At 44.6% G+C, this 13,197-nt stretch overlaps 1 pseudogene across 1 annotated transcript; it reads right to left on the bottom strand.

Annotated features, from left to right (window-relative positions):
* Positions 1–235: 235 nt before the first annotated feature.
* On the bottom strand, positions 236–8,800 carry LOC149812572 (transmembrane emp24 domain-containing protein p24delta3-like; annotated as a pseudogene). The gene is made up of 5 exons (XR_016428502.1): positions 8,691–8,800; positions 7,275–7,356; positions 6,873–7,082; positions 746–822; positions 236–659 (listed from the first exon to the last, which is right to left on the bottom strand). The product of XR_016428502.1 is annotated as a transmembrane emp24 domain-containing protein p24delta3-like (transcript).
* Positions 8,801–13,197: the final 4,397 nt, after the last annotated feature.

The raw sequence follows: 13,197 nt of genomic DNA, 5'->3' as shown, positions 1-13,197 counted from the left end.
TCTCAAAAGGACTGCAATGACTGAGCATGCTGATGATTCTTCGAGGAAATTTACAAGATACAGACCTGGGACCAAAAAATTAAGATTGAATAATAAACTTTTGCACATCTGCCTACAGATAGCAATTTCTCTGCTAGGAAGTTCCTCCACTGCTCCACATTAGATTAGCTTCCCTTCATTTTTAACCGAAGTGACATTTTCTATGCATCATCTCCCTAGAGTTAACGAACAATTTGCACATGACAAGCGCTGTCCAACATTGTAATTTGTTTCTCATACATTGCCACAACTAATATTTTGCTCAAAGAAAACTGCTTCGTGACAAAAGAAACTGCCGTCCATGCATCACATACGCGCCAATAAAAAGAAACCTATTCAAACAGAAGCATCTGTAGGATTGTATCTGGATATTACAGAAAAAAATCCCCAAAGAGTGGTGATCTGCTTTATAACCCAGTGATGTGTCAAATAATCAAGGGTTATTAGATGAAAATTCAGATTGTTTATCAGCTCCTCAAATAAGCTTCTTCTTCTGAAAGAAGTGCTTCAGATGTCACAATTGCAAAACTGAGACCCCTAAGCAAGCACCCAGTGACATGATGCTAAACCATGCCACTCTTGCATTTGTTCTTTCATTCACTCCCCTCATTTCCGCTTCCCTGCATCCATTGGGTAATTGACATAAGTCTTCTAAAACAGATGCCTAACAATTGGATCCAAGATTTCAGCCAGCACACAAGTTTACCTGTCCTTGAGATACAAAAGGTTCCCATGTATAGCTTCCACTTGCCCTTCCAATTTCCTCAGCTCCAGTTCAACACCCTACCACGTTGATGACACAGATTATCAGTTGTCTTAACACATTCACATGTGCATGCAAGATGAGCATAACAGATAAATTTACGAATAAGATCATTCTCTGGCACGTGTAGAAAAGGGAATATTAAAAGCAGACACTTTTATACTTACACCGTTCTGTTTGAATCAAAGTTGTTTCAACAAAATGTGCATTTCTTTCATTTCATATATCTTATGCATGTGTGTGTGTGTGCATGTGCATGTCCTAGCAGGCAGAGGCGGAGCGGGGGGGGCAGGACTGGGCTGTAGCCCAGTCCTGCCTCCCGAAACAGTTAAATTTGTTTTTTTTAAAAGCCCAGTCCTAGCCCAGCCCTGATTCCATATGAAAAAGATTTTTATCCATTTTTTTAGCCCAGTCCTAGCCCAGCCCTGACTGCAGCAAATAGTTTGATTTGTCCATATGAAATAGATTTTTATTAATAATTGTAATTGTTCCCTTGCGACTTACAGTGTACAGTTGCGCTTAGAGTCTGTTTTGCTTTTGTTGAGTCTGATGTAAGTTGCCCGGTTCAGGTGAATTAATACCCCGAAGGGGCAGCCCGTATACTTGAACTGTAATAGCCTGCGGGCAAAATTGTGAATGAATTAAATGCGTTGAGCTTTCTTTTGTTCACCCTCGTTGTGATTGCTTCTTGTGATTGCAACTTCTCTCCCTCTATTCTCTCGTGCTCTCTTGCACTCTGATCATAAGCTTCCGCGACCGGCAAGCGAGCTGACGAGTAGGCTTGCGGCGGTAAGGAAGGACCGTCGCGCCGCACTGGCCCATTGAAGGAAATAGGCCCGTGACAAGTGGTATCAGAGCCCATTCTCGTGCTGGGAAAGGGACTCCGGAGTCGGTGTCGACAGACACGCCGACAGACTGCGATTTGTGAGCAAGACATCGTGGTGCCTTATCAACACTTGCGCAACACCAAGGGCAAGACAGTTGCCGGAGCTGAGGAGATGGGTTCACCTCGGGGCCAAGAAGAGTTGGCTGCAACTGTTAACAAGCTGGTGGAAGATGTGACTTCGCATGATGAAGCGATTTCACGCGCATGTGAATCATTCAATGGATTGAATGATGTGGTGGCGAGCATGCAAGAGCAGGTGAACTTACTTATGGGGCAGGTCACTTCGTTGACGACTACAGTGACCGATCTTGAGTTGAGGAACCGTACGTTGCAGCGGACGGTGACCCTGAATGGCGAAAATGGTGAGAGACCATCAAGAATTGATGTACCTAGACCCGCAAAATTCAATGGTTCTCACGACATCAAGGCCATTGAGAACTTCTTGTTCTAAGTAGAAGACTACTTGGATATCCAGAATGTGACCCTCGAAGATCTGAGGATCAAGGCTGTAGCGGCCTTACTTGATGGTGATGCTATCGCTTGGTGGAGGCGGAAACACAATGACATGGAGAGGGGTCAATGTGTGATAGACACCTTTGACGACTTCAAAGTAGAGTTGCGCAACTACTTCATGCCAAGAAATGCGCAGAGACAGGCTTACCGGATGGTTCGTGAGCTCAAACATACTGGTTCGTTGCAAGACTATGTCAGAACGTTCCAGAAGCTTATGCTGGAGATACCTAACATGCCAGAAGACGACATGCTCAACTGGTTCATTGTGGGACTTCAACCATGGGCACAGTCTGAAGTGGAAAGGAGCAACCCCCGTATTTTGGAAGATGCATATGTGGCGGCTGAGCGCTTGGTTGACACTCAGCGCAAACCTTTCACCCCATCAACCAAAGTTGGGAAGAAGCCTGACCACGGAGGCAAGAAGGATGAGCAGCGCAACGATAAAGGTGAGGCGTCAACACGCCATCAATCCGAAAAGAAACAGAACTACACAAAGCATAACAACAGCAACAAGGGTGCGGTTGTGACATGTTGGTTCTGTGGTGATAGACATATCGTCCGGCAATGCCCAAAGCGCCTTGTAAAGGACGACGAGCAAGCCAATGCTGCACAGGAAGAATGCAGCGATACTGAAGGCAGCGACACTGAGACCATGCAACCGAGGATGGGCGCCATGCGATCAATTAACGCAGCTAGAAGTTGCGCAGCTAAGAACATGCAGGTCAGTAAGGAACTTATGTACGTAGAAGTCATTATGAATAGAAAGTCTACTTCAGCAATGGTAGACTCTGGGGCCACACACAACTTTGTCTCGCGGGAAGAGGCAGAGCGGTTGGGCTTGAAAACTGAGCCAAAGGAGAGGACTATCAAAACAGTAAACTCTGAGGCCAAGCCCATCCTTGGTGAAGCAAGAGATGTGGCTACTCAAGTGGGGAGTTGGGTCGGCAAAGCCAACTTCTCTGTGGTGCCCCTGGACGATTTCAAGGTGATTCTGGGTATGGAGTTTCTGCGAAGCCAGAATGTGATGATGCTGCCAAAGTTTAACACGTTGACGATCATGGGATCAGACCTGTCCCACACAGTGCAGTGCCTTACGCAGAAAGGCAAGTCTTCAGTGTTATCAGCAATGCAACTGAAGAAGGGTGTCAAGCATGGGGAGCAGACATTCCTAGTTGCAGTGCGTGCAGATGAAGGGAAGGTAGAAGCAGCAGTGCCGCCGACCCTAGCCCCTCTACTGGAGGAGTTTCGGGGGGTGATGCCTCCGGAATTGCCAAAGCATCTTCCGCCAAGACGCGAGGTCGACCACAAGATTGAGTTGACCCCGGGAGCAAAGCCTCCCGCAATGGTTCCATACCGTATGGGGCCAGTAAAGTTGAAGGAGCTGCGCAGGCAGCTAGACGAAATGTTGGACGCAGGCATTGTTCGTCCATCAAAAGCCCCATTTGGTGCCCCGGTCCTTTTCTAGATGAAACATGATGGCTCTAAACAGTTATGTGTGGATTACCGTGCTTTGAACAAGGTCACGGTGAAGAACAAGTACCCATTGCCATTGATAGCGGACTTGTTCGATCAGCTAGGCAGTGCCCGTATCTTTTCCAAGTTAGATCTGCGATCGGGTTACTGGCAGGTGAGGATTGCTGAAGGTGATGAGCCGAAAACAACTTGTGTCACCCGCTATGGTGCTTACGAATTTCTAGTAATGCCATTCGGATTGACAAATGCTCCAGCCACGTTCACGACTTTAATGAACCAGATCTTCTACCCTTACTTAGACAAGTTTGTGGTAGTCTATCTGGATGATATCGTGAACTACAGCAGTAACATGGAGGAACATGTCGGGCACTTGCGAACAGTGTTTCAGGTGCTGAAGGAGAATGACCTCTGTGTTAAACGAGAGAAGTGTCTCTTCGGGCAGGAGGAGATCAGCTTCCTTGGCCACGTTGTGGGGCGTGGTGTGCTGCGTATGGATGGGCAGAAGATAAGGGCCATCCAGGAATGGGTTCCGCCAAGCAAAGTGCCAGAATTGCGGTCATTCCTCGGCTTGGCAAATTATTATCGGCATTTCCTCGAAGGTTATTCCCTCATTGTTGCGCCCCTCACAGATTTGTCGAAGAAGAATCGGGTATGGCTCTGGACAGGAGCGTGCCAAGATGCCTTCGAGGGCTTGAAGAAAGCCTTAGTGAGAGAGCCAGTGCTGCGACTGCCTGATCATTCGAGACCCTTCGAAGTCCACACAGATGCCTCAGACTTTGCCATTGGTAGAGTTATTATGCAAGATGGTCATCCGATCGCATATGAGAGTCGCAAGCTGAAGGATGCAAAGAGGCGTTACACAGTGCACGAACGTGAGATGACCGCCATTGTGTATTGCCTCAGGACCTTGCGGCACTACCTTTTGGGTGTCGAGTTCATCGTCAAGACGGACAATGTGGCCACGAGCTATTTTCAGACTCAAAAGAAGTTGATGCCCAAGCAAGCTCGATGGCAGATGTTTTTGGCTGAGTTCGACTTTGCCTTAGAGTACAAGGTTGGAATAACCAATGTTGTGGCGGATGCCCTGAGCCGTAGGGTTGAATTAGCTGCTGCGCGCGCAGAGCCTTCTGAAGTGCATTTGGAGGGTGCATTGCTGAGCTGCATCCGCGAGGGTACGCAGCAGGATCCGACCGCACAACACCTTGTTTCTCTGGCGCAGGCAGGGAAGACTCGGCGATTTTGGCTACAGGACGGCCTCCTCGTAACAAAAGGGGGACGCATCTTTGTACCATGGTGGGGAAGCCTTTGTCGAGAGCTACTCAAGGAGTGCCATGATACACTATGGGCCGGCCATCCTGGCCAGGAGCGGACCTTAGCACTCCTTGAGCGCGGCTACTATTGGCCGCAGATGAGAGATGATGTTGAGGGGTATGTGCGGACATGCCTCATCTGCCAGCAAGATAAGGGGACAAACCAGAAGGCTGCCGGTCTCCTTGAGCCTCTACCAATTCCAGAACGTCCTTGGGAAAGCATCTCTATGGACTTTATTGTTAGTCTGCCAAAGGTAGAGGGCCTCAGTTCTATTTTGGTCGTGGTGGATCGTTTCTCAAAGTATGCCACCTTCATCTCAGCTTCCAAGGAGTGCCCTGCATAGAAGACTGCAGAGTTGTTTGTAAAGCATGTGGTGAAGCACTGGGGCATACCAAAGAGCATTGTGAGCGATCGTGATGCTCGCTTCACGGGCAAGTTCTGGCGTGAAGTATTTCGGCTACTTGGCTCTGATTTGCTGTTTTCAACAAGCTTCCATCCACAGACAGATGGGCAGACAGAGCGCATCAATGGGATACTGGAGCAGTACCTTAGGCACTTTGTTAGTGCCAATCAGAAAAATTGGGTGAAGCTCCTTGATGTGGCACAATTTTGTTATAATCTGCAGAAGAGCGAGTCCTCAGGCCACAGCCCGTTCGAGATAGCCACGGGGCAGCAGCCATTGACCCCGCACACGCTTGCCGCACAAGAAAAGGGAAGGCCATCCTTCGCCTATCAGTTTGTTCGCGATTGGCACGAGCAGAATGAGTTGGCGAAGGCATTCTTACACAAAGCGGCAAAGAGAATGAAGAAGTGGGCGGACAAACATCGTCGGCCCGCAGGGTTCCAAGTTGGGGACCAAGTGTTGGTGAAGTTATATCCTGGTCGCACAGGCATCTTCCGCGGGCGGCACCGCGGACTACTCAGAAAGTATGAGGGACCCTTCACCATCACAAAGGAGGTGGGCAAGCTGGCATATAAGCTGGAGTTGCCCCCAGACTTCAAGGTGCACCCGGTGTTCCACGTGTGCAACCTCAAGCAGTTCCATCCAGATGATGGAGACCCGGAACGCAATGTGCCGCAACGCGCTCCCATCATGCAGAGGGCCCCGGCAGCACAACGAGCCGAGAAGCACCTTAGTCAGATCCTTCGCCACAAGGTCAACTACTTGGGGCAAGCGAAGAAATACTTGGTGCAGTGGGAGGAAACAGCGGAACCAACGTGGGAGCCTGCATTTCGAATGAACAGCCGCTACCCGGCTGAAGTCAGGGCTTACCACGAAACAGATGGCGCCGAGGACGGCACATGATTTGAAGGGGGGAGCATGTTCCCTTGCGACTTACAGTGTACAGTTGTGCTTAGAGTCTGTTTTGCTTTTGTTGAGTCTGATGTAAGCTGCCCGGTTCAGGTGAATTAATACCCCAAAGGGGCAGCCCGTATACTTGAACTGTAATAGCCTGCGGGCAAAATTGTGAATGAATTAAATGCGTTGAGCTTTCTTTTGTTCACCCTCGTTGTGATTGCTTCTTGTGATTGCAACTTCTCTCCCTCTATTCTCTCTTGCTCTCTTGCACTCTGATCATAAGCTTCCGCGACCGGCAAGCGAGCTGACGAGTAGGCTTGCGGCGGTAAGGAAGGACCGTCGCGCCGCGCTGGCCCATTGAAGGAAATAGGCCCGTGACAGTAACCATTTTTTATTTTATCTCCAAAAAAAATTTTTCGGGGGCGCTACCCCCGACTATCACACCAATTTTTTTTTCGCTACCCCCCCCCCCCCTCCCTCACATGAATCCTAGCTACGCCACTGCTAGCAGGTAAAGTTGTTAACCTTGAACACAAGGATGAGTACAATAGATAAAAATCAGAGCAACTGATGTTCATGCATTTTACCTCAATCTTCTCTTTTCTTGCAACTGATTCCCAGTCCTTTGCTGCGATGCCAATTTTCCAGTCAATGTTGACATTTGCTCCTAAGCCATGATGGTTTCCTTCCAACCAGAAACATGCAAGGTAGTTACCAGCTTCATTTGTCGTAAATGCAAACTGACCAGATGTCACATTCTCCTGGTGGTGGCGTATATTTGCAAAGGGTGATGTCACCTGGAACGCAAACAGAATGACTTGATTTGTGACCCACCATTTATAAACTTTAAGCATTTGCCCACAATTTATCAACTTTAAGCATCCTCCCACAATTTATCAACTTTAAGCATTGGTTGAAGAAAAATAAAAAGATGCGATCTCATATGGAATACTCTGAAAGGACAAGGCATAGCACAGTCTAGAAATTACAGAAGCTTCATGGATCAAGCAGTAAATCCTGCCATCATTTGCAATGCTATTTCGTATCTCACCAGCAATCATTAGTATGAACCTATTAAAGATAATTATTGTAATTGCCAAATTGGAAATCTTTTCAATCATATGAATCAATAGGATACCAAGATAACATTCTATGGGTCATTAAATGGAATCACTACCTAATCTATTGGTAAACTTCTTTACAGTAACAAGGCTCTAATTTTTGGTGTTTCCTCCCTTGGGAATGATCCAATAATCTGAAGGAGCAGGAACAACTGGGTTGATGAATATTCCAGCTAATAAGGTGGAACATGCTTATGAGAAAAAATTAGCTGAATAAGCACCAGACGATCCTCCACAGCATTCACAACAGCAATTGTCTTTCATCCATTTATTCTGGTTGGTTTGTTCACTGATTCAGGATTAAGGTTATATGCGGGAGAGGCATAGGAGATCAAGCTATATTCAAGATAATCGGGTGTCTCCAAAATGAGCTTATCTTATTTACCAGCCCTTATCAAATGCCAGAGCTACAAGTGATACTACTGTAAAGTGTAAACTAATGAATATCCTTTAACTCTCATGCTACTGTTAGAAATACATGTGAGAAAGAAGTAGAAACGAGTATATGCTGAAGTAACTCCATTGAAATGCCCAAACCAAGATGTGGATAGTTAAATGTCATCAGCTGTCACTTGTACGATAACTTCCCTGATGATGTTCTACTCATAGAAGCCAGAGGTTTTTGAATTAGTTAGTCCCCCAAGTCTACATTCAGTTTGTTGTGTCGGAAGTTGCCAATAAGCTATTTGGGACATGTTTTAACATTTTTTGGGTGTATATTCTAGACACTTTGGTTGGGACTCTACTTATCATTTACCTTGATTTTCATAAAATAATGTTTTGAACTGTATCTTTGGGGAGGTTCACTTTCTATTTCTTGATGTGAGTAGATTGCAGGCCTCAATGTAGTGTGCTAGGATATGTTTTTGTTTGTTGTGCTCTTGCACTTCTGTGAAATTTCCTGTGGAAAAGATACCTTGACTTCCCGGGAGAGAAGACTTGGGAGTTATTCAGGTTGATCTGATGCCTCTTGTTTGTTCAAAATCTAGGGCCTCGAACAAGTCAAATATACATTCACATCCATTTCTGACCTTTAGCACCTGTTTTTCAATATCTCAATCTCCACGTCTTGTTGAGTTCAAGATCCACATTCCATAACCTAAAACAAAAAGATACTCGTCCCATGATTAGGTCATACGTGTAAAGGTTAGGTGACAAGAGAGGATAAATTAACATGGTACGTAATAGGCTAAATGGTTTTGCCTATTGAGTTCTTTTAGGAAGGGTTGCACATTTGAATCTCCATATCTTCATTTATGTGTTTATTGCAAGTTATATCCCAACCTTCCTTTCTCAGAATCAGGTCGCGTCTCTGCTGGGATAGAGAGTTCCACCAGAGCCTGTCTTGCCCGGTCAAACCGGTATCCGGGCAAGGCCCAAACGGGCTCAGCCATGGGGCCCAATGGCAACCCAGCCCAGCGTCTAGCTGATTAGCTCTATTTGCATCTGCCAAGTGCCAAACCGACCCGTCCCACCATGGGCAGGGTTTGGGTCAAGGTTTTAAGCCCTGACCTGTTAGCTACCGGGCCAAAACCCAGCCCGTTATATACATGGGCTGGATTCGGGTTGGCCCATGGGCTATCAGATGCCTAAGTTATCTAATTAACTTCTTAGAAGAAATTAGCTGGCTACATAATAACTTGGTAACTATTATCATTACTTAATTAGTTACATTAATTTTATTAAAAACTAGGAACATAATTAGTTTCGTACATGAGAAGTTGTTAATTACTATTTACCTAATTACTATGTTGGGTCGAGCTCATGAACTGACCTGCTAAGCATTGGTCCATTGGGTCAATAGGCCGGATCATGGGCAGATCTTCAAACCCAAGCCCATTAAGAACCAAGCCAAAAGTTAGCTCATTGGTAAATGGGTCAGGTCGGGCCAGCCTGATGCCCACCCCTACCAACGAGCAACAATGGTGCAGTTGAATGGATCCATGGAGAGTGACATAGGCACATGATTGTGTGACAGTTATGGAGCGTGGATGAAGGCCCCTTTTGGACAATCAGATACAGTGCAGCATGTGATGGCACCCCCCTTAAGATCGGTGGGCAACATTGCGTCTTTGAGGGCTAGGGCCTCCGGGGAACTCAAAACCGACTTGTCAACCAAGATAAACCCAAAGCGTCTAAGGATCTCCCTACCGTTGCGTTCGCTTCATGGCACACAAGGTACACTCTCCAAGAAGCTCGCTCAAGCACTCACAAACCACCAAGAAAAAGCAAAATACAGGGCTGAGTAAGTGGGTGCATCTAGCTCTAAAGCTAGGTTAAGTGGTTATCAAAATGTTGAGGTGTGCAAGACTTATAGCTCAAAGCCAAATTTAGACACGCAGGTCTTCAATGAGTCAATACACATCCAAAATGGACATTTGTAGAATGGCATGGGTGCGCTCACCAAGTATGCTTGTAAGAAATCGTCCTTATCATATCCAAATGATTTCCCAAATGGAAAAAGTCTCTGATAATGTCAAATGTGATAACCGTATGCCACAATTACCACCAAATGTGCATTGAATAGCACTGAGTTATATCGAGTGAATAATTGTATGCCACAGTTATCCAAATGTGCCTTACTGTTCTCCTGTGACGTACTTTGTACAACTGTGTCTAGAGCTTGTTTTGCTTTGGTTGAGTCTTGATGTAAGTGTCGAGTCTTGTAACTTTCTCTGGATCACCCTTGTACTTTGGTTCAGGTTGATCAATACCCTAAAGGGTTAGCCCATAGATCTGAACTATAATGAGCTTGCGAGCAAAATTGTGAATTAATGAAAATGCGTTGAGTTTTCTTTTGTTCACCCTCGTTGTGATTACTTTTAAGTAATTGCGATTTCTCTTCATCTATTCTCTCTTGCTCTCTTGCACTCTCTATTATCAAAACTTTCACAGCGGCAAGCGAGCGACCGAAAGACTTGCGACAATAAGAAAAGACTATCGCGCTGCACTGGCCTATTGAAGAAATAGACTTGTGATAAGTAGTAGCAGAGCCCGTTCTTGAGCTGGGGATGGAACTCTGGAGTCAATGTCGAGAGATGCACCGACATGCCACGATTTGTGAGCAAGACATCGTGGCGCCCCAATATAACTTGTGTAGCACCAAAGGTAAGGCAGTTGCTGAAACCAAGGAGATAGGTTCACATCGAAGCCATGAAAAGATGGCCAAGACTATCAATAGACTGGTGGCTGATGTGACTTTATATGAGAAAGCAATTTTCTGCACAGTTGAGTTATTCAGAAGACTGGACGATGAGGTGACGAGCCTGCGAGAGTAGATGAACTAGCTGATAGGACATGTTACTTCACTGACTATGACAGTGACCATCCTGCAGACTGAAGTAAGAGAGCATCAGTTGAAGAATCACACTCTGCAACGGACAATGGCTCTAAATGGCAAAAATGAAGATAGGCTATCAAAGATATATGTGTCAAGGTCAATGAAGTTCAATGGTTCAAGGGATAGCAAGGTCATAGAGAATTTTTTGTTCCAGTTGAAAAACTACTTGGACATTCATAATATATTGGTCGAGGACCTCAGGGTGAAGGCAACAACAACTCTACTTGATGGAGATGTGATAGCTTGGTGGAGACAAAAATGTTGCGACATGAAAAGAGGGCAATGCGTAATTGATACCTTTGAAGCCTTCAAAATTGAGCTATGAAACTACTTTATGCCAAAGAATATACAATGTCAAGCTTATCGAATGGTGTTGGAATTGAAGGACACTAGAGCCTTGATAGACTACACCAGGATGTTCCAAAAGCTCATGCTAGACGTACCCAATATGCCAGATGAAGACAGACTCAACTGGTTTATTGTGGGACTACAGCCATGGGCACAGTCCGAAGTGGAAAGGAGCAATCCCGTGACGTTAAAAGATGCGTATGTGACGACCAAGCGACTAGTGGATACATAACATAAGTCCTTCACTCCATCGACTAAGGTTGAGAAGAATACAGACCACGAAGGCAAGAAGAAGGATTAACTCGACAATAAGAGTGAGGTGTTGACCCAATACCATTTCGACAAGAGGCAGAATTATAAATAGCACAATACTAACAACAACAAATGGTCGGTTGTGACTTGTTGGTTATGTGGCGATAGGCATATCGCTAGACAATGTCCAAAGTGCCTCATGAGGGACAATAGATAGACCGATGCAATGCAAGCAGAGAGTAGTGATGCCGAGGTCGTGCAACCCAAGATGAGAACCATGCAGACCATCAATGTGGTTAGAAGCTGTGCAGCCAAGAGTAAACTGGTTAGCAAAAAACTCATGTATTTGGAAGTTGAATGAAAAGTCTACTATGGCAATGGTAGACTCCAGGGTCACGCATAACTTCGTCTCGCGAGAAGAGGTGCAGTGGTTGCGCTTGAAGCCCAGTGATCATACATATATTTTGCATTTTATTCAAACTATTCTATGCATGATCCATCAAAAAAATGCATTAAAACCCCATTCTTATCTTTATTTTCGAGAAACTACTTTTAAATTAAAAATAAAGGAAAATCGCATATTCAAGCTCTTCTCTGCATTTTTCAGTGTTTAGATTAGTTTATGACTATTTAAGTTGTAGTCTAATTAGATTTTCTGGCAATTTGGCAGTTTGATATACGATGTTTACCCATCATGATCTCTTTATACTCTTTGACATATAGAATTGAGCTCTTTTGGGGTTTGGCAGAAAGTTCATCACATTAGTTCTTCAACTTGGAGATGTTCTGATTTTTCCTAAAAGAACATGTCACATCCTCCTTCAACTCAAAGATGATTGAGGCCTTTCTTGTCCCCAGGGATTAGATTCTTGTCATGAAATTGTATCTTTTAGTCGAAAATCTTTTTCTGATAGCATCAAGTAAATACCTTTTAGAGTTTGTCAAGAAATTTGTCACAGCAGCCTTCAACTTGGTGATGATCTAAAATTTCCCTAGAAGCATACGTCACATTTTCCTTCAACTTGAAGATGATATGAGTCTTCTTTGTCCTTAGAGATCTAAACTCGCCTATCAACCATGAACTTGGTGATAATTGAGAGATCCCTTTTGCAGGTAATACATTGAGCTTGAATAATTGAGGAAATTGAGAAAATTGAGTGAATTCTTTATCGCGTGGGATATTTTCACTGCCTTATTGCTAGGAGAATTGTCTTTAAGAATGTGCCATTGCTATAATCAATATCAATTCACTTATAGCTTCTCATCATCATTGAATTTTCCTCCGCCGGCCATACTGCAGATTTTTCCTTCATCCTTTTGGTTGACCAACAGAAAAAACCATGATTTTTCTTCCTTTCTCATAGAAGTTTGACCATTTTGGAAAGAGTACTAGAGGTAGATTGAGGTGAATCCTTGTGCATTGAATAAAAATTTTAAAATCAATAAATGTTTCTGATAACATATTGGCAACAAATCTTATAATCTTTTATGAAAAAAATTACTTAACATCAAATTAATGGAATCCTTGGATGAAAATTCACCTCTCTTCCCCAAGAGAGGCTCAGGCTTAACCTTTACCTGAACAAGTCTGAAAAAACACTCATCTCTTCCCTAAATATGAGGTGTTTGCAAAATAAAACCTTCAAAGAGAAATTAAGTTTTTGTCAAAACTCCTTAATTTTAAGCTTCTCTTATAAAAAGGTGGCCAAAAGTAAAAGGTCAGAAGATATCATAGAGGAGTGAATTCATCACACTCTCCCTGTAAAAAAAAGGGTCATGTATGATGGGGGGAGGCCAAAGAAATTGGGCCACAAAGAAAGTGAGCTTTTATCAAAACTCTCTCTGTAAGAA

The sequence above is a fragment of the Nuphar pumila genome, chromosome 17, assembly GCF_984573655.1.
Source record: "Nuphar pumila chromosome 17, dmNupPumi1.hap1.1, whole genome shotgun sequence".
Lineage (NCBI taxonomy): Eukaryota > Viridiplantae > Streptophyta > Magnoliopsida > Nymphaeales > Nymphaeaceae > Nuphar > Nuphar pumila.
This window is presented reverse-complemented; position numbering and strand designations above follow the sequence as displayed.